The sequence below is a fragment of the Salvia splendens genome, chromosome 15, assembly GCF_004379255.2.
Source record: "Salvia splendens isolate huo1 chromosome 15, SspV2, whole genome shotgun sequence".
Taxonomy (NCBI): domain Eukaryota; kingdom Viridiplantae; phylum Streptophyta; class Magnoliopsida; order Lamiales; family Lamiaceae; genus Salvia; species Salvia splendens.
Window position 1 is genome coordinate 12,284,583 of NC_056046.1, and position 24,796 is coordinate 12,309,378.

Sequence of the window (24,796 nt, forward strand, 5' to 3'; positions counted from 1 at the left end):
ATCATATATTCTTTATTTGTTGAAGTTATTATTTATTCGAGTAGATCGTCTTATCCTTATGTCAAGAGCCGCTAATTGAAGTTATCCCATGTCTCACTCATCTCATGTATATATATGTAAAACCAAGAAACATTACACAACACAAAATTAAGATAATAGTATATTCTTAACGAATTCGCACTATACTCACTGTAACATAGTTATATCATATTCACAATCACAACAGAGATGAGAATCATGAGATTGATACTCCTATTTTACAAGTGTATGAATGAAATAGAGAATATTTTAGGTGACCTCCTCAGTTGATGTCATGATGTGGATGATATGAGAGTTTCGAAGCAGTTGAGTCCGTCAAACTCCGGTGCAAAACGACCTACTGCAGCTCCGCCCAGCTTTGGTTGATCTGGTGTCTTTGGAATTGGAGTTGGAGGAGAAGATGTTTTGGTTGAACTTGAACTTGAGGTTGAGGTTGACCATCCCAACATCTCTGCGCATGCCGCTTCGAACGAACTCATTATTGAAAACTTCATTTTCACACCTCTTTTCTTTTTCGATCAACTATTTACTAATACTACGTCGTACCAAATTCTCGCACAATTTTTTTTTTTTTGCTTTTTTTGCAGAATTGTAGCAAATTAGAGGTTTGAGTTTGTGTACTTGTATTTATAGCGCATACAATCAAACCTGAGTTGTTATATAATGGATATGCCAGCAATTTTGTGGGCCCTCATGCACCTTTAACTGAATGCATGCTTTAGCCAATGTCCCACAATTAAACCCAAACCATGAAACCAATGTATCCGCGATTTTTTTATTTTGGAACCATTACCATTTGAAAAGAATAACCAAAGACCATGTTGATGAAAGTTATGTAGAATGTAGCCGGAAATAGTATATAAGAGATAGAGCTAGTAGCACTATTTCACTGATTGAATAAGAGGATTATAAAACCAGTATTTATACACATACTTGGAACAATCCAGAATCAATATTCTGTTATGATTAACTCACTAACATCTCATTAAGATCACTAATCCTAACCAACCTCTCTCTTTTAGTCCTCTCATCAGCACGTCCTTGAAGGTACAAATGCGGTCCCCTGATCTATTAGCTGGCAATGTATCATTTATGATTTGTAGTTTTGATCTCGTGCTCTCATCCTTAAAGCAATCCCGTGCACTCCATTCTTCATGCAATTCCTTATAAACTCTTCCAACATCCCCCCTCAACCCGAGTGAGGCTAGAGAAACTACACCAAGTCTTGTTCTCAGCTTCAGGAAAGGTTGTTGTCCAAGAGGCTTTGTAAAAATATCAGCTATCTAATCTTGAGTGGGAATATGCCGAAGCTCAAGCTCTCTATTCAAAACCTTATCTCTGACAAAATGGACATCAAGCTCAATATGCTTGGTTCTGGCATGCAAGACCGGATTAGAAGCAAGAACAATAACACTTATGTTATCAACCCAGATTACTGGTTCTGATTTTGCTTGAACCTTCAACTCTCCAAGCATGGAGTTGAGCCAGGTCACTTCAGCTACTGCATGAGCCAAACTCCTATACTCAGCTTCAGTACTAGAACGAGCCACAACCGTTTACTTTTTTAACACACCAAGAAATGAGACTTCTACCAAAGTAAGTGCAGAAACCAGTTGTGGATCTTCTATCATCCAAATCTACAGCCCAATCTGAGTCAGAGAAGGCAGGCAGATAGAATACCATTAGATTTATGAATTTGAATGCCAAAATCCAAAGTCCCTGACAGATATCTCAAGATTCGTTTGACTGCTCTCCAGTGAGTATCAAGAGGTGAGGCCATGTATTGGCTCACTTTATTTACTGCATAATTAATGTCTGGCCTAGTGATGGCTGCATACTAAAGAGCACCAACAATGCTCCTATAATGCTTAGCATCAGAGACTGGTTCTCCAATATTTTTGTTGAGTTCACAACTAGAAACCATATGGGTAGGACAGCCTTTCGCACCAGTCATTTTAGCTTTCTTCAAAAGATCTTTAATATATGTTGACTGACACAAATGGAGGCCATTATGTTCAGTTTTGACAACTTTCACACCAAGGAAAAGACTCACCTCTCCAAGATCCTTTAGAGAAAACTGAGCATTTAACTGATTGATCACCTTCTTAATCGCAGCAGGGCAGTTTCCAGTGATCAACATATCGTCCACATAGATTAGGAGATAAATAACCTCAGAACCTGTTTTTTCTGATGAACATAGAGGCATCTGCTCTGGACTGCTTGAAGCCAAGAGAAAGAAGCACTGAATGAATGGTAAAGACCATGCCCTGGAAGCTTGCTTAAACTCATAGATGGCCTTATTCAACTTATAGACCAGATGAGGACCTCCATATTCAAAACTAATAGGCTGCTTCATATAGATGTCCTCTTTCAACTCACCATTGAGAAATGTATTATTCACATCAAGATGTGTAACCTCCCAGCCAAAAGACACTGTTATAGTGAGAATCAGTCTGATAGTAGCAGGCTCAACAACCGGACTGAATGTTTCATTGAAGTCAAAACCCGGTTGCTGAGAAAAACCTTGAGCCACAAGCCTGACCTTATGCCTAGCAATCTCTCCAGAGAGATGAAACTTCAGCTTGAAAACCCATGTACAACCTATAAAGGTAAAAAAAAACCCATGTACAACCTATAAGATTCTTCCCAGGTGGTAGAGTAGTCAAAATCCAGGTTTTATTCTTGAGAAGAGCAATGAATTCAGCCAACATGGCTGTCTTCCAAATAGGTATAAACAATGCCTCAAGAGCTGATCTTGGAAGGAGGTGTGAAGAAACCATCACAGTATATAGTTTGGGCTTAAAAATTCCAGACTTTGACCTTGTGGTCATATGATGCTTACCAGAATTATGAGGTTCCTCAACAAGTGGGGCATCTGGAACTGAGGTAGATGACTGATCATCAGAATCTGAATGAAGAGGGGATGTGTCTGAGGAATGACTAGAGGAATGTGAATGAGAAGTATCAGCAGGAGAATTGATAGAAACATGTTATAAATGGGGAGAAGGTGATGAAACAGTGGGAGCGGAGATAGGCTGTGCTGGTGGAACAAGCATAGTTGGAGGGTTGGGCTACATAGAAATATGAGCACCACCAGAAGGAAAAAATGACTAATAAGGAAAAACTTGTTCATCAAAGACCACATCCCTGGACACTATCACATTCCCAACCGGAAGAAGAGCCTTATACCCCTTATGAGATGTACTATACCCCAAAAATACAGATCTTACAGACCTGTTGTCAAGTTTATGTTTATTATAAGGCCTGGTCAGAGGAAAACACAAGCAACCAAAAACTTTCAAAGCTGAATAATCAGGTTTCTTGGAATATAACTTTTCAAAAGGAGATATGTTATCAATGATCTTAGAGGGCATCCTATTGATTAGAAAAACGGCAGAAATAAAAACATCATCCCAGAATTTATTTGGAAGTGAAGATTGAGACAGAAGTGTAAGCTCAGTCTCCACTATATGCCTATGCTTCCTTTCAGCCAAACCATTTTGCTGAGGAGTGTAGGGACATGAGATTCTATGTGTTATCTCATTCTCCTTAAAAAATGAGGTTAACCCTTGAAACTCCCCTCCAGTCAGACTGAAAGTACTTTATTTTTTTCTGAAGAAGATTTTCTGTCAAGGATTTAAAATGCTTAAAAATATCAGAGACATCACTCTTGTTCTTCAACAAATATATCCAGGTAAACCTTGAATAATGGTCCACAAATGAGACATAATATCTGTAACCAATTCTTGAAACAACTAGGGACGGTCCCCAAAGATCACTGTATATGAGCTCAAGGGGGAAGAAACAGTTGACTCTGATGAGTTATAAGGCAATTTATGAGCTTTAGACATGCAACATGAATGAAAAAGTTGAGAATCGTTTATTGAATTGAAAGGGATATTACAGCTCTTAACATTTTTGACAACTTCTAGAGTAGGATGTCCTAGTCTATTATTATGCCACAAGGTTAAAACAAGACTAGCATTGTGATTTGAACTACTACTAGCTGTTGGAACAGTTGAGCTGACTGAGTGAATGGCTGGGCAGCCTTGATTGAATGGAATGGGAAAAGAGTGGATGGTGGCGCTAGAGCTTCTCTTGATTGGTGAATGGTCAACGAAGAAGTGGTATAATCCCTTGTCAAAAGTTCCCTTGAGCACGATTTCCCGGGTTCCCAGATCCTTGACAAAACAAAAGTCAGGATGAAACTAAAAAAAAATAGAGTTATCTCTAGCAAATTTTGACACACTTAAGAGATTTTTGGTTATGCTAGGAACATGTAAGATGTTTTTCAAAGTGAGTTTTCTGGAAAAACTAGCAGAGTGAGGTTTCAAAAAAGATTCTCCTATGTTAGATATAGAAATAGCAGATCCATTTCCAAGCAGAAGATTTTTACCTCCAGTATATTCTGAGCTAATGTTGAGGTTGCTCAGATCACCAGAGACATGATGTGTAGCTCCAGAGTCTAGATACCAGCTAGTTGATGCGTTTGGTTCAAAACCAAACTCAGAAGGTGTTCAAGAAGTGAGAGATGGAGGAGGCCTTGCCGCAACTGTCTGAACAAGGTGTGTTGAAGGATAGAAGGACCCCTGCTGCTGATTTGGGACACCTCCTCTGAATTGTGACTGTGGAGGAGCATAATTTTTCTTAAACCTGTGCCAACATTTTGCTGCAGTGTGCCCTGGCTTATCACACAACTGACAGATTACTTTGTTGTTTCCCCTGCCAAAACCTCTTCCACCCCTCCCTCCTCTCTAGTTTCTTGATCCTCCTCTTCCATCTGCTGAATCAAACTTGGAATTGTATTGAGTAAAATCCTTTTTTTAGTTTGATTGTTGCACCAGATTCAGAACAGGCTGTGAGCCTTCTGTGCTGGAAGAATGAGATCTTGTTGTCTCCATTCTTGATTCAAAAGTGAGCAGGAAGGCAGTAGCATATCCCAAATTCCATGAATCAGATCTAGAGCTAATTGCACACACTGCTTGGTCATATTCTTGCCCAAGACCTACAAGAATGTGCAGAACTTGTTCATCCTCGGAGATTCTGCAACCAGCTGATCCAAGAAGATCAAAGTAATTCCTCATTTTCCAACATACTCACTCATAGTCAGTGAGTCTTTCTTCAGATTTTGCATTTGCTGCCGATATTGCATTATCTTTGCTGTAGATCTGCTAGCAAAATTTGTCTCAAGGGCACTCCAGATGTCCCTTGCTGATCTAAGTCCAACAACCAGACCGAGGGCTCCTTCTAAGAGAGAAGACAGTAAATATGATGCCACTCTCCTATCCTGCCTCTGCCACGAGATGAACTCTTCATTTACCACAAATCCTCCTTCTCCTTCTGCAGTGATTATCGTCGGAGGTGGAGGTCTCTTCTCGCCATTGAGATATCCTTTCAGGCCATACCCATAGGCTGTGACATCCACTTGTTGTTGCCACATCAGGAAGTTTGCATCAGTCAGCTTCACTGATATTGGCGGGAGCTGAGCATAAAGGGGTTGAGTCCCTTGACTCTGAGCAATAATTCCAAACGAAGAGCTGGAGTTTGCCATTTTTGATAAGAGACAAAAAAGAAAAAAAGAAGAATAGAGACAGGATCAAAATGATCCTGCTTTGATACCATGAAAAGAATAACCAAAGTCCATGTTGATGAAAGTTATGTAGAATGTAGCTGGAAATAGTATATGAGAGATAGAGCTAGTAGCACTGTTTCATTGATTGAATAAGAGGATTACAAAACCAGTATTTATACACATACTTGGAACAATCCAGAATCAATATTCTGTTACGATTAACTCACTAACATCTCATTAAGATCACTAATCCTAACCAACCTCTCTCTCCTTTATTCCTCTCATCCGCACGTCCTTGAAGGTACAAATGCGGTCCCCTGATCTATTAGCTGGCAATGTATCATTTATGATTTGTGGTTTTGATCCCGTGCTCTTATCCTTAAAGCAATCTCGTGCACTCCCTTCTTCATGCAATTCCTTAATATCAACTCTTCCAACACCATTTACCAATGTCCCAATACATGTACAACTTAACGCTAATTCAACCAGGCCGCGATTTCGGTTTCAAACCATGACACCAATGTCCCACAACTAAACCAAAACCAATATATCGATTCCACTGGATTGATTTCGGTTCAAGGAAAATAGAATCTTAACCATCGATTGACACCCTATTTTTATGCATAGAACTGAATGTTTTTATAATTTAACCCAATTTTTCATAAGTAAAAAGTCCCATTCCCATTTTAAAATCACAAACAAGTTATACATCATAGGAGTAACACATAACACAACTCTTGCGTTCTCTCAAATTGTTAAATCATTTATTTTCTCTCAAGTCTCAACTCCTCACTCTTCTACTCCATTTTTCAATTTTACATGAGTCTCAAGCCTACCCCAAATCTGGTTGTTGAGTTGTTTCATATTTACTCAATAGTACTTATCATAGTTATGGTGACCTAGGAGATGCTGGAATCCAACCCGTCATTGCGCCAAGAAATGAGAGGGTTCTATTGTAATTTAATTTCCAATTACACGTTTGATTCAATTCTAGCTAGTTTCAACACATCTAGTGTGACCGTGCCCTTATTCATATGCATTTGATTGTCAGGTTTCATTAAGTATTACCGAGATGTTGCTCTAATTCACCACTTCCTTCCTCGGAATAAATTGAACTTGGAACTTTAAAATATATAAACAAAGAAAAGATTGTAAAAAATAAAAAGGATAAGTTCAACTGCATGGCCACCCCTTTTTGGAAGATAACTTTGGAAAAATATAAAATCCCTCAACGAAATACTCTTATATAAAACAGCAAGTCAGCAATAGCACATGGACTGTACGCTAAAGGTGGTGCTACGACGAATATATATAATTTAAATATAATAATACAAGGAAACATTTATTTGTTTGGAATTTGAAAGCTGCTAGTAACATAGTGCACTTATCTCACTATGATAAAAATTTATGTAACTGGCTTTGGCCAGTATCAGTGGAACTTGGAAATGATTTATTTATACGAGATTTTGTGCAACAAACACAACGTGCATGCTGTATTACCTTTTTTTTAGGTAGAAAAAAATGATTTTACTAAGTTTTGCACACAAAATCATGTAGTCACATGTAAGCGATGTGTACCCATCATCGTCCACCAATAAATAAATAAGTATTTATTATTATAAATAAGTCGTTGTTCAAAAAAAAATTCAAAGAGAAAAGATTTAGTAGAATATTACATGAAGTGTATCATATAATATTGTACTCCTACTATATTATTATGAGAAGAGTTTCATTTAAACTTGTATGCAGATAGCTATTGACTCCACTTTTATTGACGGTTCCGACACAATCCCGAGCATGCTCTATTAAAAGAATAATTAGACCATAAACCAGATAAAAATTACAAAGCAACCTTCAATGCAGCTAATTCGAAGTTCAAATGTCAATCAATCAAGTTTAAATACTCCTATAAGAATACATCGACTCGTATTGAGTTAAATTTTGACAAGTTGGAGTAGGATGGTTAAATAAGGTGACACATATTGAATAAAGTTTAAAATTCAAAAGGTCTGGGATTGGGCTTGACCTTGGGCTGTATTTGGGGTTAAAAGTATTAAAAGAAAATTCAGGCTAGGAATCGTATGCGTCGGCCTAATTAACATGGTCAATGAGTTCGAAAATAATAGTGGTAAGTATTAATATGTGTTGGTGGCATTGACAATAATTTTCGTCATAAATGTTATATGAAATCCATACTTTGTTTTATCATTATTCAAACTTATAGATTTTGATTTTTTTTTATTTGTATCCTATCATTATAGGATTATTAGTTATAGAAAAGATTAACCTAGACAATGTACAAGATTATTTTTAGCTTGATTAATCCACCTCAGATGAATATCCGAAAAGTATTAGTTGAACATTATCATATGAGTTGGATAATATGACCATATGGTCCATATCAATTCAGTGTTCACATTTCATAGCATTCTTTGTATTTTTCCTATAGTAGAAAACAACTATCAACGCAATGTTCAATGAATAACAACATGCGAGCTGAAAAAATAACATTGTATCACTTAAAATTATCTTTAATTTAATACAATACTCTGTAAAACTTAAAATTAAGAAACAATATAAACCAGTGAAACTTCAAATTTTAAAATCGATAGCCGACAATTTAGACAAATCTTTATTTTACATTTGACTTCCCCTTTTTCTATGTGAACGCCGACGTTTTTGACAAATCTGCCAAAAATGAATCCTTCAAAAATAATTAAGGACCTAAAAAGTTTTTCCATATAATCTTGTACAGTAGTACTATATTTTTAGAACTATAAAAACGTGAAAATACTCCATGTTTTTTATACTCGTAGTATAATTATAGACTATAAATTATAAACAAAACATCACATTTAAAAATTATTTTATATAACTTCAAAATTGATGAGTGTGTAAATGGAAAATTTGAAAGGTGGGAAACATATTTCGAAAATAGCCCAAATATTTATTTGAAAAAAGCAAAATCTAGGTTGATTAAATTACTACTCCTATCAAGGAAAGGTGCGAAATTCGGAGAGAAAGGGCGAATATTTAACACGAGATCCGGCGAGCGGTTGTTCGTCGGATTTCCACCATTGCTCAGCAGATCTACGGCCACGAAGAGATGATGAAGGCCTCTTCTACTCTCGTCGCGTCGCTCATCGCAGCTTCGTCCCTCGCTCTCTCCTCCTCCGTTTCCGCCGCCTCCCCTGCCCCTGCCATTACAACCGCCGACCGGGTATTAATTCTTCATCTCAATATACAGCCTTTATTTTGGTTGATTGAACCTTTTTTTTCGCGCAAGAAAGAAAATCGCAATGTTTTTTCGTATATTTGGTTGCAGATCTTCTTCTTTTTCCTTTCTGTCTTCACGAATAGTGATTTTTGGAGAATGTCGATAGCAGATGAAATTGTGGCTTAATTGTTACGCAGAATTACTTTGTGTTTGTTTTTTTTAAAATTATTTTTGTTGCTTAATTGGTATGCAAAAATTCGACATTGGTAATTTAATCCCCAAAATCTTCATACACTAGCATGAACATGAGATAATTTATTTAGTTATTAATATATTGTGATTGTGTTTGGGTTATGAAGGTAAAATCCATGGAGAAGGGAAGCAATGCTCCAAAATTCGACGGTTTGAGGTTCATAGAGACCTTGGTGACGGCCCATAGATGAATCTGTTGTTGAAATTGTGTTTATGGTGTGTGTTTGAGTATGTCATTCTATACGGATTGTAGGTACTTCCAATTTGATTGAGATTTACTCATGGATGATAGTTTTCCAATGTATCCCTTTGAGCTTTTGCTACTACTCTAACTTTACTTTTTCATTTTAATCTTAATACTTGCTGATGGGGTACGTACTAAACAAGCCCAATAGCAGTGACGGCCCATCAGCCCAAAGCCCAAGGAAGAGTATCAGTTCGGCATTACCAAAGAGTTCGGCCCCAGCCTACAGCTCGGTAAAAGCCGACCAATCAAGCTCTACTCTCAGATCGGCAAAAGCTGCTCGGCAATAGTTCAGCAGTTCGGTCTCAGTTTTCAACCGAACTGGGAGATAGTGGACTCATGCAGAACCTCCACGACCTCCACTACACGATCTATTTAGTGGTGGACTCATGCAGGATCTCAGGACCTCCATATAGCAAGTCTGTATTTGTAAGCTGTAAACCAGATCAAGCAATACAATCTTGCCCTCCTTTCTTCCCGTGGATGTAGATTTACCTCAGTAAATCGAACCACGTAATTCCTTGTGTCGTGATCTATATTTTCTTTTACCTGCATTTACTACCATCAAAAATTCGCCCATTCATCACTGGCGCCGTCTGTGGGAAACAGAGAACCAAATTTGTGATAAAGCGAATTTTTGACCCTTTTTCCACCCCAAAAAAATGCATACCAGATCACGTAACACCCATAATACCGTTCATGATAACCATGAGGAAGCTAGTCCAGCCCGCAGGTCTGGAAAACAGCCTCGGGAGAAATCTACTTCCAGTTCTCACGGAGAAGGAACAAGCCGCTCAAAGACTCATCGCACCGAGTCTTCCCAGCAGCCCGATTTGAACGAGGCTGTCAAGTTGTTTTTGGCCGAGAAGCAGGAAGAGTTCTTAATTTTCATGCAAAAGGGCCAAAAGCCGGAGACGAAAACGGTGGATTCTCCCTCCTCATCCAGACATGAAAGTCACTACCGCAGTAGTGCCGTGTCTTCCAGGAAGAAGAATCCTCAACCCCGACATGTTCCTGTTCCTCCTCGGTACCGGAATCACAGGAGAACTCCATCTCCTCCATACCGAAGAGATGTCGGGTTCGCCATGTACGGAGCAATGAAGACTCCGTTCTCGGACGATATCACCCGAACTCCCTTGCCACAGAACTACCGAACTCCGTCGATGACTTATGACGGGTTAGTGGATCCTCATGATTTCTTGGGACGCTATCAGTATAATATGGCGAACCAAGGTCTCAATGAGGTTCACATGTGTAAGCTGTTTCCCGAGCTGCTTATCGGGAACGCAAGAAGGTGGTTCGATAGCCTCCCCCAAGGCAGGATTAGATCTTACCGAGATCTAATGGATGCTTTCCACAGGAGGTTCTTTCAGAAAGCGGAAGCCCGAATCACTTCGGCTCAGCTGCTTTCTATACATCAAGGTCGCGACGAAAAGATCAGCGACTTTATGACGAGATTCCACAAGGAATGCCTACAAGTAGATGATCTCAATGATCTACTTGTCATTTCGGCATTCCAAAATGGAATCCTGCCCGGAGCTCTCTACAGAAAGCTCGTGGAATGCAGTCCGCAAACAGCTCAAGAGATGTGGGACATTGCGGACCAGTTCTCCCGTGCCGATGGGGCAGACCGTCGCAAACGGTCTTTAGACAGCTCATCCCGAGGAGACGGGAGGAAGCCCGATCATAGCGATCAGGGACATCCTCGCCGAACTCCTTTTGGCGATCAGGGACATCCTCGCCGAACTCCTTTTGAAAGGATTCAAAGGACTCCGGTGCAAGACCGATTGAGGCCACGTCTCAATCCTGAGAAGCCGCCCGCCCGCCGTGATTCCGGTTGAGATCGGCGTACCCAGTCCCCGAACTCTAAATTTCTCCTCAGAAATGAATGATGACGGACTGAGAGCCGAACTAGATCTGGCCGAAGAAAGAAGAGAATTGGCCTGCATAAAAGCAGCCAAGTACAAGGAGCAAGTAGCCCGGTATTATAACCAAAGGGTGAAAAAGCTGCAATTTCAAGTGGGAGATCTCGTCTTGAGAAACAACGAAGTAAGCCGAGCAGAAAAGCTGGGCAAACTCGAACCCACATGGGAAGGTCCATATCGGGTGTCAGAAGTCCTCGGCAAAGGGTCTTATAAATTGACTCACATGTCAGGAGAACAAGTACCCCGAACATGGTACATTTCCAACCTCAAGAAGTTCCATTTGTAAGAGACAGTCCGGTCAGTCAGTCTTGTGTCTAGTTCGGTCCTAGGGGTATGTGCTTTCTTTGTTTTTTACTTGTTTTTCATGTTTGTCTATGTGCGTTTTGTTTGTCTATGTGCGTTTTGTTTGTCTATGTGCGTTTTGTCTGTCTATGTGCGTGTCGTCTCTTACAAATGTTACTGAGGTATCTTGTTCTTCGAAGGCTGATCCCCTTTTTAGAACATATATAAGCCAACGATTGTGAGTCCAAGCTTCTAAGGAGGATACAAGACCACAATTCAGCTTAAGAAACAAGCAGTTCGTCTGAAACGAACTGCAACAAAGGGAAAGTCCGATCCACGCGATAAAACTCGCCGAATTAGGACAAGGGAAAGTCCGATCCACGCGATAAAACTCGCCGAATTAGGACAAGGGAAAGTCCGATCCCCAAATTAGGACAAGGGAAAGTCCGATCCGAGCGATAAAACTCGCCAAATTAGGACACAAGCTTAGTCCGGTCAAAGAAATTTACTTCATAAGACCAAAGACGAGTCCGGTCAAAGAAGTTTATTTCATAAGACCGAGGACCAAGTCCGGTCAAAGAAGTTTACTTCATAAGACCAAAGACGAGTCCGGTCAAAGAAGCTTACTTCATAAGACCGAGGACGAGTCCGGTCAAAGAAGTTTACTTCATAAGACCGAGGACGAGCACGATGAAATTTTTTCGCTGAGCTGTAAATACGCAGTGATAGAAGCGAAATGAAAATTTTATTTATTAAATCTTGTTCGGCATATAATTCTGCTGCCCTACAAGAAGGCGTTACGCCATTACAAAGGACTATTCTACTGTCCCTGGTTGCTAAAGTTGAGCCATCTATTCACAAAATCCTCGTGAAGCCGAGTTCGGTCATTCCGGGCAGCTGAAGAATAAGCAGGTCGACGAGATGCTCTAATCGACCTACCGCCTCTTCCCTGAGCCCGGGAAGCTCTAGCACCTCGGCGGCGAAGAGTCTCTTCACGAATCATTTGCCGATCTTGCTCACTCATAGTCACCGCTCCTCTGCGAACTTCAGTCCGTCCTCGTCTTGACGTCTCCGGTTGTTCCTGAGTTCGTTGCTGACTTGGAGTAGGGTTTTGAGCAAGTGAATCAGAGGTTCGAGCTGGAGTGCGACCATCTGTTGGCGGGAAATGCCTAAGGAATCTCTCGATTGAGGGACGCCGGGAAAGAATGATGTCGTACCGAGAAGCCCAGCGCCGCAATGATTTCACGACTTGTTGGCAAGCCGAGCTCTCCAGCGCATTGTTCCTCCGGAGTACATGATATTCCTCCCACAGTTCGTCAACTCGTTCCTGAACTTCAGAGATGGTCATTCCCCCGCGCCTGCTGATGAAATCCTCATACGCAGTCCTCTCAGCGACGGCAGTATTCAGCTCGGCCTCCAGATCTTTCTTTTCGGACTTTAAGTCCTTATTGTCGGCCTCCAGCTTCACTAAACAAGCCAAGAGTTCGTCATTCTTCATCTGGTCAGCTATGGCTTTTTTCTCAGCTTCGTCTAAAGCGGAAGAGTACAGCCGCTTCCAGTGAAGTACCTCCAGCTCCTTAAGAGTTAAGAATACAAAGCAGCTATGTCAGTTCGGCATTTCAGTTTACTGAGCAGGTAGTAAACCACAACAGGAGTAAAAGAGAGTACGAAAAGCTATACGAAGACACAAGTGTAGAAAGAAGAATTTTTTCATTCATAAGAAAAAATTTTTTACACAAGGAGGGCTTCAAGGCCATTTTACAACAAGGAAGAAACTAAACTAAGAGAAGGGAGACGAAATCATACTCCGCCAACTTCGTCTCCGGCTCCTCGGTGAGGTTCAGCTTCCTTCTCCTTGTCTGCCTCAGCTTCAGCCTCGGCCTCCTTGCTCCCCCCAGCCTGCTCGGTGCCCCCATCACCGATCAGCAGCACCTCTTGCTCGGCCTGCCTGTCTCCGGTCTGCTGATCAAGCTGCTCGGTCTCACCCTCTCCGTGGAAAATTGGAGCGGGTGAAACTGGCCCTAAGGAGGCAAAGATAGCCTCCATATTCTCGTCCCGGTCAGCTCGGCAACTACGAACTCGGTCAGCAGAAAGCAGGACCGAGGACGAAGCAAGCTCCTCAAGGAGCGGCAGACTCTGGAGACGAGCTGCTATCTCTCGGCCGTACAGCGGCAGGACGACTTCGGGCCCCTGCTCGGCATTATCGGTCATCAGTTTCAGCAGATCACCGACAAAGGCCGAAAATTGATTGCTCAGAAAGAGTTTCTCCGCGAAAACACGGAGAACCTCCCCTTGGGCAACCACGGCGGCAGCATCCCTCCGTTTCGTCTGCTCTCGCTGGATGACGAGCTGGTTTTTGGCAAACTGGGCTTCATCCTGGGCCGAGATCCTAGCAGCTCTGGCCTTCTCAAAGTCTGCCTTAGCCTGTTCGGCCTGGTGACGAGCAGCCGCCAACTTCCTCTGCATCTCAGCATAGTCGCTGGACGCTTTAGAAAGTTCGACCGCGACGAGCTTGCTGAGCATGCTATTCCTCTGAAAATGGAAAAAGGAAAGAGTCAACAGAGGGGCCACCAAAAAAACATAGGAAAGAAGCAAAGCCAAAGAATCAAGAAGAGAAGTTACCTCGGCAAAGTCCGTTGGCCATGCAAAAGGCTCACAGACATGCTCCGAAGGGGGCGCCAAGACGATGTCTCTCTCCGGCGCTCTTGGGGGCTTCTGGGTCTTCCCCTTCCCCTTTACCGAAGTGGACTCCGGCTTTTTTGGATCCGAAGAAGAGGTCTTCTGCCTCTTCGGATTCTTCTCGGCATCAGGCGCCGAGCTGGTAGCCTTCTGTTTCTCCGGCTCTTTAAGCTCGGAGGATTTGCGGCTAATCTTATTTAGCAAGTTCACTGCCAAAAAGCAAGAAAGCAAGGTTAGTTTTCGCCACAAAAGCAGTAAGGCACAAAAAAGAATTCCTCACCCTCGGTCTCTTCGTCCGAAGACGAGGAGTCGAACACGAAGTCGCCCTTGACGAGCTCAGACTCCAGGTACTGCTTCCTAATCATAGGAATCTTATTGAGCTCGCCCTCGAGCTCGTCCAACGGTTCTAACCGAGGATGAGGAATCACGGACTTCGGCCCTCTCCAGGGAAAGCCCGGAGCCGTTGTCCTATTATAAAAAAAGAAGCGATGTTGCCACTTTGGCCACTTGGTTTTGCAGAAGGCCCTAAAAGGCTGTAAAGGGATCAAGTAAAACCAAGATCCTTTTCTCTTAAACTGGAAGAAATTAAGGATTGCCCTCAGAGACAGATCCTTATCTAGCCTACGCAGTTCGGCAGCAAAGGCCGATAAGTGCCTCCAAGAGTTCGGAGTCACCTGACCTAAAGGGAGTTGAAAAAAATCAAGCAGCTCTACAAAGGCAGGGGGAAGAGGGAAACGAAGCCCGCATTCCAAGCCGGCTTCATAAACGGTGGCGTAACCCTCCGGCGGCGAGTCAGCCCTATGAAGGTCGTCGGGAATCGCAACCTTCCCCCCAGGAAAAAAATATTTTTCGTGTAGGGATATCACAGTATCCTTACTCAAGATGCTGTGAAAATACTCTACGGTCTTCTCCCCGGATTCTTTCCGGCTAGAAGACCCCTTACCCCCTTTCCTACCGCTACCTGACTCAGAAGAAGAAGAAGAAGACATAGTTCTTACTCTTTGAAAGTCTGAAGAAATTCTGAAGAAATTCTTGAAAGCGGAAGGAAATTTTTACGCAAAAGAGAGAGAATGCAGAAGAAGCAATAGCAAAAGTGTTCAAATGATGAAGAAAGGACGTATTTATCAGATTCGGAGAAGATTTCAAAATCATCGCACCGTTTCGAATCCCACCTTTTCAGGATTCAACGGCCGGATTTTACTGTCGCATTTAATGCAGTCACGCGCAAGGCACGTCCCCTAACGTCAGCCTCCCCCGTACCTTTATCCAGAATGCCGAAGTGACTCGCTTCGCCGAAGTGATTCACTTCGCTTTTCGGGGGGGGGTAGTGATGGGGTACGTACTAAACAAGCCCAATAGCAGTGACGGCCCATCAGCCCAAAGCCCAAGGAAGAGTATCAGTTCGGCATTACCAAAGAGTTCGGCCCCAGCCTACAGCTCGGTAAAAGCCGACCAATCAAGCTCTACTCTCAGATCGGCAAAAGCTGCTCGGCAATAGTTCAGCAGTTCGGTCTCAGTTTTCAACCGAACTGGGAGATAGTGGACTCATGCAGAACCTCCACGACCTCCACTACACGATCTATTTAGTGGTGGACCCATGCAGGATCTCAGGACCTCCACGACATCCACGATCTTATTAGTGATGATGTAAGCCACGACCTAGTTAGTGGTGATGCAAGCCACGATCTTAGTTCAATGTATAAATAGAACTTAGATCAGATAGACTAAGGAGAAAGAAAGAGAGCTCTCTAGACATCAAATATCATATAGCAAGTCTGTATTTGTAAGCTGTAAACCAGATCAAGCAATACAATCTTGCCCTCCTTTCTTCCCGTGGATGTAGATTTACCTCAGTAAATCGAACCACGTAATTCCTTGTGTCGTGATCTATATTTTCTTTTACCTGCATTTACTACCATCAAAAATTCGCCCATTCATCACTTGCCATTTGATGCCTACATCACTTTTGTTCACAATTTGGTGGATAGGCTGTCACCAGATCTGATTAGAAATTGATGGACACATTTGAAATCAAGGATTAGACAGACAGACAGACATAGTTGGATTTATTTTTTTCCATCAAAACTAAATGAGGGGATGTATTGTGCATCTGAATGAAACGTGCCTTCTCATTTCTTTTGGTGCTCAAGTGAAGGTGAATAATATTAGGAATGGTTTGAAAATGCAGAGTACCAACATTGGTAGAATTATAATTGGAGGTTGCACGCACTTGCACCGACCTTGATGCACAACCAAACTAGTTTGGAAATTGGCCATGTTTTGTCGTGAGTTGTAATAGCTGTCGCATGTATATACTTTATTGTAAGCACATGTCGATGATAACACGACAAGTGTGCAAGGGGTAGTTAGTTGACAAGCCTTTACCATTATCTGCGAATTGGCAAAAGAGCATGAACTGAACCCCATTCTTGAAACCATGACCGTTAGATTCTTGTCGTGTGTAAATTGGAGGTCCTAGAAATATTTAAATTTTAATATTGTCAACCGTGTCAATTTTTTCGAACCGGAACCTTCGCATTTGGAACCGCGGTCTGGTTCCGGTTCAAGATTTTTCGAACCGGAACCGTCACCGAACCGCCGGTTCCGGACGGTTCGGAACCGCCGGTTTCACGGTTCCGGTGAGAAAACCGAGGCGGCATCGGGGGCAGCTTTTTCAGCCGGTTTTGTCGGCCAAAACCGGCGGTTTTCGGTTCCGGTGCGGAACACGAGGCAGACGGTTTGTTGACCGAACCGGCGGTTCCGACGGTTTTCCGCCAAAACCGTCGGTTTTCTGAAATTCAATTTTTTTTAAATTTTGATTTTGAATTCAAATTCATCCATTATCCCCCCATTTCATGTTTTTTTTTATTTACGTTCCGACGACACTTGCAAATTATATTACATTGTTGTATGTTGTATACTTGTATATGTATTGTAAATTGTAATGTATAGTTGTCCGTTACAACTCAAATTCAATATAATTGATATCATTTTCACCTTATTCGTCTTATTTCAATTTAAATTATCCATTGTCTTGTTCCAATTTATTGTATAAGTCCAAATTTCAAATTACATAGAAAAAAAAAACCGAACCGTGAAACCGCCGATTTTCGAACCGGAACCGTGTAAACCGTCCGAAAACCGGCGCTTCCGAACCGGAACCGGAACCGGAACCGTGAAATAGCCTCACGGTCCGGTTCCGGTTCCGAATTCCTCGGAACCGCCGGTTTTGGAACCGTTGGCAACACTAATTGTCATATGTAAATTGGAGGTGCTGACAGATTTGTTTATACGGTTTCGATTAGTACCGTCTGGGAAGTGGGAACAATTGAGTTGGAATCGAAATCGGTTTCAGACTCGTTGTTATGTGCATCTATTTGATTTTACGTAATTTCATATTAGTGGTGAAATGTCAGGTCAATGTTGAAATGAAGTACTAGTATAATTAAATAAAACTAATGTAGGTATATTCCAAAAATCATCTTTGAGTCAAATATAGATTATGTTATGTAGTTCGGCATTTTTATTTTGAGAGGCTGCAGTGCATGATGACAGTGGGGAGAAGATGAGTGCACTTTATTTAATTTTTGTAATTAAGTGGTGTTTTTTTGCTAGCACTATTAATCTTTGGCGATCCACTCTTTCTACAGTCGCAGTAATCACCAACAATAATGATTCTATTTCTCAAGAATCAATTAATTTTAATTATGGCATGTATATGTAACATGTTCCCTCACCAATCGTGATGATTATCCAGTAAAGATGACATGAAGATTGTAGGAGCGTATGAGCGGAAAAGAAAGCAGCAAAGAGGATATTTGTAGGCCAAGCAACCAAAATTCAAGAAAAGTATCACCAAAATGTCAAGGAATCACACCTTTTTTACTATTATTTTATCATCAAATATCTTGACATCCCAAAAAAGGAAGAGCTCAACAATGGAAACAGATTCTTTATATTAAGATGACACTACTACATGTATGTACACACCTCTCTATATATACAGTACATAATATCCTACTCATCAATATTTGCCAAAATTTCTTGTTGAGGAAAAACAAACTTATTCTGTGACCAGACGGTGGAATGAATTGTATTTTTTATGGTTGTTAAATTGTATGGCGAAAATAAAATATGGAGTGTATGATGAACAACAAATGAGGGAAATAATGGTGAAGCAGGCTTTTAGTATGCCTTTAATCCGTATAGTTTGCCGCTAGCCGAACGGGGTCTCGTTGACATGTTTCTGTTTTAGGTCTTAATTTTGTATTAGGCCTAGCCCGTCGTCTGCGTGCCTATTTATATAGAAGTAGGGCGCATAATTCTATACTTTGAAAACAATCTGAATACAATTTGTTCTCCGTTTCCGCCCGTGGCCGTAGCCAACGCAACGTTGGTGAACCACGTAAATCTGTGTCTTCTTTACGTTTCTGTTTATCTCGATTACACAATTGCTCTATTTTGTCACATCACAGACAAAGAATCTAAACAAGCTCAAATATTCTGCAACAATGTGAAAGTGGATCCTTTCGTCACAAAACAAAAAATCCTCCGATAATACAACATAAAACCCAAACCCTCATAATTATTTAATTTCTATTATACGAGTCAAGTTAAGGTGTACAAACTTTAGTTTAACTAAATACGGCTTAGGCAAGTCTTCATACTTGATAATATGAAATACTAGTACTACAATTCATATTTGCTACTCCATTTGTAAACTGAATGATGTACTAATTGTAGGAATAGTATGCCCGGTCAAAGGACTTTGACCAAGGATAATTTTAAATATACATTTAATTTTGTAAAATGAAATGATATAGCGTCGATCTACGTTCGGAGTAGATGACCGTGACATATTCATTTTCTCAAATCCAATTCCCGGTGAATGATAAATAATGGATTAAAATTGTGCAAAATTGTGAGCTATTTAAATGAGCTATGAGAGAACTCATGGAATTAATTAAGTGAGTTAATTATCTCATATTGAAAGTAATTAAACAAGTACTAATAAAAAGGATTATTACATGTAATAATTATAATGGACTAAGATGGGTTGTAGAACCTACACACGCGCGCCGTTGCCGCCCGCCACGCCGCGAGCCTCGAGCCCGAGCCCGTGCTCGTGTCCTTGACATCTCGTCAGTATGACGCGGTAAAGCCAACGTGGCTGACACGTGATGAAGTCCACGTCGTGAACGAACCTAAATGCGCAGCGTGTCCCGATACGTCCCTCCAGGATCAACCTCTCCAGCTCTCGTAACGGCTTGTAACGCTCGTCGGTTACAGCCTCGCAATGATGCCAACAACCATGGCTGGTTGATCCCTACAGTGGACGGAGCCTATAAATAGGCTAGTCATTCCATGCATCTCCACACCAATACACAAAAAACACTATGCATTCATAAGCTCTCTCTCTCGTTTACATTGTTCTTCTATCGAAACTCTCATCTCCTCTATCCAGTTTGTCGGAGCTCTGCTGATAGCAGTGCTGCTTCATCAGAGACGTAACCGTTTTATCTTTGGGGACGAAACACCAATCCAAGAGCATTACCAAGACGTATCTCGTCTTGCGGAAAGAGGACTCCTCGACTCGGCTAATACTGTTCACGGTTTACTGTTTCATTTTCCGTTGTAATTTTGTTTCTGTGTTTTTTTCATTATGTATTTCGTCTTTTGGATTCTATTACGCCCGGTTATGTCTTGCAATCCAGAAACCAACTAAATGAGTTCAATGTTAAAAATTTATGAGCCTGAATTAGTATAATTTACAAATAGAATTAATTGAATTTACACATTTGGATAGTCATCTTAAAAAGGTAATAAATAAAGCTCAAAATGATTTTATGTTAGGATTGATATACTAAAAAACATATTTCGAGCATGTTGCACGGATAGAATTGCTTGTATACAATAAACTCTACAATCCATTTTTAACCCAAGGCGAGAAGAGTTAATTTTATCGCATTGGTGTTTGCTTATGCATTTATAAGATGTTTCTCAAACATTTAAATGTATAAGAAGCAAATAAGTCTAATTCTTCTGCATAGTAGACTGGTCGTGAACGACGTTCACAGAAGGTGACGCAGTCGGTTCTTTGTAGAAGAGAAAAAATAATTTCACAACCTAGATAGGCTTTGGCTACCTATCGTGAAAGGTTGCAGTGTCAATCCGCATGTTTCCTTACCTTTGGAAATAAACGACACTGGTGTGGTATAGCACTGAAGGATCTAACAGTTGAGATAAGTCTTTCTTGGTATTTACTGAAAGACGAGGTCTCGGTGATTGTTATTTCTTAATCATTGTTGACATAAGATTGAACATACGATATTGATTATGCACTACTTTGATTTATCAAATGGTGCGGAGTTTTTGCAATCCAAGAATCCTGGTATCTTGGGTAGTGGTGATCAATGTCTAGAGGTGATAGTATTGTTATTGCAATGAATCGTGCGCTGGGTGAGTCCAGTTTGATAATATCCTCAAGATGTGTTCGAAAAAGGTTTTATTATTCAGAAACCCGGCCGGTTGAAATTTATTCCAGAATAATAAATAAAGATTTTCAACTAGACAACTCTTGGAAAAAGATATTAATTAATTAAAGTCAAATAGCAGGCTTAAATTAATTAATGGATATTTATATCTTAAACATGGGAAATAATAAATTAAAGAGGTAAAGTCCGGATTACTCGTAATTTGGGATTGAACGGGCAGTCAATATTATTTTACTATAGTGGCTGATAATAATATTCTGTTGGACTTGTATTAAATTGGGGCTCAATTTAATTAGTAAAAGTCCAACATGTTTGGCCTAAGTCCAACCTCCATGGATCCCTAATCTGTCCCATAATAACTCTATATAAAAGGAGATTAGAAAGAAAATTAAGAGAGATTAACACTCATAATTTCGTGCTCCCCTCTGGGAGTGGATGAAAAAATCGGTTCTTCACAGAACTAGAGTTCTGTCTCCTTTCTAATCAAGTCCTTTTCGATTCTGACAAGCTTTGCCCACCCAAAGGTCGGATTCTGAGTTCGGAATACAGATTTGAAAGTTCGTGGTTGAGTATGAAGAACATCACGTGGAGAAGGCGCAAGCAATCGACGATTCTTTGGAGAATCAGATCGGTAATTCTAAACCGTAGGAATTCATGTTTTAGGTTTTAATTCCTTTTACATGAATTATGTGCGTTCTTGGATGCAATTCTGTGTTTAACATGTAGTTAAGTGATCACATAATCGGTCAAATAGATTTGTAATTATGATTTATTTGTGAATGCATAACTTCTGATGTGCAAGGGGCTCCAAACCCCAACATTTTATGCTTCTTCCATCCATCACACAAAAATAGTGCATATCTTGAGAGTTGGTACTACATAAATTTTTTAAAAAGTCTGGTCCTATGTTTTGTGAGTGAAAATAGAATCGTATTATTATCTTTTTAAGTTAATTAATGTAAATATTGGTGAACTATGTTTAACTTTGTTACAAATATATGTGACAAAATAAGGTAAAGTGTAAAGAATAAAATGTTAAAAAATGAATGTTAAGAAATATCACTATAGGGGAGTGTTATATTGGTAACTCAATACTTAATTGCTAACTACAATTAAATAATAGTCCTTAGATATTCAAATCAAGGACCTAGATCATCAGCCCTTAATGTCAATACGATCAATGAAAAACGTCAATAAGGGTATTAAGGTCAATTTACAACAAATTAGTTAAACTAACTTTTGAAAAAGATCCCATAACTTTAAAACGCATATAACTTTCTCGATTTAAATTAATTTTTCACACAACATATATCAAATTAAAGATAATTTCATAAGGATTCTAACGAGATCTCATTGCATATGTTCCGATGTCAAAATTTTAAAAAAAAATCAAAAAATTTCAATTTTTTCGTACATCAACAAATGTCAACATAATATATAAAATATGCCAATGTAATACATGTAGAATGTCATTCTTTAAGCAATGTGTTGACATAAGCAATGGGTTAACATTCTCAAAGCATTGTGTTGATATTTTCAAAACACTATATTGACATTTTCATCCAAAACCCTAATTTGGTAGTTTTTTTATCTTTTTCGATTTAATTAACAAAAACAAAAATTACACATGGTAAATTTTAGATCAGTAGATTTCTAAAATCCAATAATCTTAATTTAGTTGTAGTTAGCAACTAGAGAGTGAGTTAGTAATTGATCACTCCCCTACCACTATATATGTATTTATTTATTAGACATCCTCCGGTTGTAATCTAGCTAGCAGATAGAATAAAAATCTATGACAATAAAGAATGATAATTATATATAGAATTAAGAAAGAGTTAGATGATGGACTACTATAACAAGAGCACATGCTATCACACATATCAATAAGCCCGGCCAATTTAAAACTTACATATAGATCTTTCTAGCATCTATCAACTGCTGTCTGTGCCAAACTTTCGTTTTCCTTAATTTCTTCCTAGCTACTAGTACAAGCGTATTTTTAAATGGGTTAATTCCGAAAAATACTCTAATCATAGAATAATTCAAGTTACGTGTAGGTAAAAATTATATGAACTCTTAGCATGTACGTAGGCGATCTATCATAATACTTTAAATTTCACTCAAATTAAGTATGAAAACTTTGTAGGTAAAAATTATATGAACTCTTAGCATGTAGGCGATCTATTATAATACTTTAAATTTCACTCAAATTAAGTATGAAAACTTAATACGAGGTGACATGCCAGAATGACTAACTAAAGTAAAACAATACTTATTATTTTATTAAAAAACACATAAAAATTAGAAAGTATCACATTATATACAAAAAAATCCATCTAGTTAATCTTCAACGATATGGTTTGATGAGAAATGGATCCCCTATTGTGCAGGGCAGGTGTTGTGTTATTTCCCACCGACACAATTAAATAAAAGAAAAGGAAAAAGAAAAAGAATAAATACAAGTACAGCTGCATGTTGTGCATAAAATGTTGTGTTTTAAGGGCAGCCCCTGCTGTGCCCAGCAGGGGATCCTTTCCCTGGTTTGATGTGCTAACTTGTTATTCTAATGGAATATTATTTTTTTTGTATCATATCCACGTCATTTTAAATTATCACTGGAAATGTCATATATGATTGGATTTTTCATAATACTTGTACGTTAAAGTACAAAACACTAAAAGTTCATGTATTTTTTCATTCACAACATTCAAAATTGATGTTAAAGTCCGGCTATAAACCCTTTTTATTTTTTTGCACCAAGGGTATCCACTAATAGACCCGGTAACTATTCTCATTTGTAGACACCTCAAATAATGGGATAATTGGTCTAAACATTTAAAATTGCTGAGACAAGGATTTAAGATTACTCCATATTCAAAATCAAAGATCGAACCCTAATCATTTAATTAAGGATATATCAGTTTCATACAACTTGACTACATTCATTAGATTGCTTTTTTTAAATTACAGTTATACTCCCTTCGTCTTCCATTATGTGTCCCAATTTTATTTTACTCAATTCTTTATTAATTGTCTCACTTCATTTTTACTACTTTTGATAGTAAATCCTATATTTCACTAACTTAATTTTAAATCTATATAATTATAATATATAAAAATAAAATTCAATACCATTAACTTTATTAATCTATCTTTTTTATAGTAATATTTTTTAAATTTCATGCTGGGTCAATAATAGTTTAGGCCATCCACAATGCTGCGGCCGGGAGGAGGGAGATTCGCGGCCTGGGCCGCGCCCGGTGACGCAGTAGCGTCCCGGGGCCGCGCCCAGGGTCCGGCCTGCTGTGCGTTGGAGCCTCCTGGGTCGTGCCCCAAACCCCATTCCTTTTTGTTTATTTATTTCTTTTCTGATTTTTTTTTTGCATTTGGAATTCAATCCTCGAAGAAGAATGGAAGAAGAAATGAAGAGGAGGAAGAGGAAGAAGATGGAGAGGGTAAGGGAGAGTGAAAGAGGCGTGCATAAATGTTGGGAAGTGGAGACTATTTTGATTTTCTTATTTTTATTGGGAAATGTAGACTATTTTGATTCTTTCATCTTCTTTTTTTTTAGTTTATATAATTTATAATTATATGTTGGAAATTTGGAAGTGGAGCTCTTATTTTGATTTTCTTATTTTGTTCAATTTTTAGTTTATAATTTACTCCCTCCGTCCCGGATTAGGAGTCACTTATTGTTATGGCTCGGGTTTTAAGAAAGAGTTGAAGTGTGTAATAAATGAAGTGAGATTGTGAAGTGTGTAATAAATGAAGTGAGATGCTGGAGTGTGTAATAAATGAACTGAGTTGGTTGAAGGCATGTCCCTTTTGACTTTTTTGGAGTGTGTAATAAATGAAGTGAGATGGTAGAGTGTGTAATTAAATGTTTGATTTTTATTTTGGTTTATTTTAATGTAGAGAATGACATTTTTATGTAATTTTGATGAAGAATGGGGTAAAATTGTATGCCCAAATATGGAAAATTTTAAATATGACTCTTAAACTGGGACGGACTTTTATGGCAAAAAGTGACTCTTAATCTGGGACGGAGGGAGTATTATTTTTGAATTAAAAAAGAATTTCTCGTGTTAT

At 39.5% G+C, this 24,796-nt stretch overlaps 1 long non-coding RNA gene across 1 annotated transcript; it reads left to right on the forward strand.

Moving 5' to 3' along the window:
- The first annotated feature begins 8,447 nt into the window (after positions 1-8,447).
- Positions 8,448-9,384, forward strand: LOC121767763. The gene is made up of 2 exons (XR_006043198.1): positions 8,448-8,831; positions 9,188-9,384. It is a non-coding gene; the product is annotated as an uncharacterized LOC121767763 (long non-coding RNA).
- Positions 9,385-24,796: the final 15,412 nt, after the last annotated feature.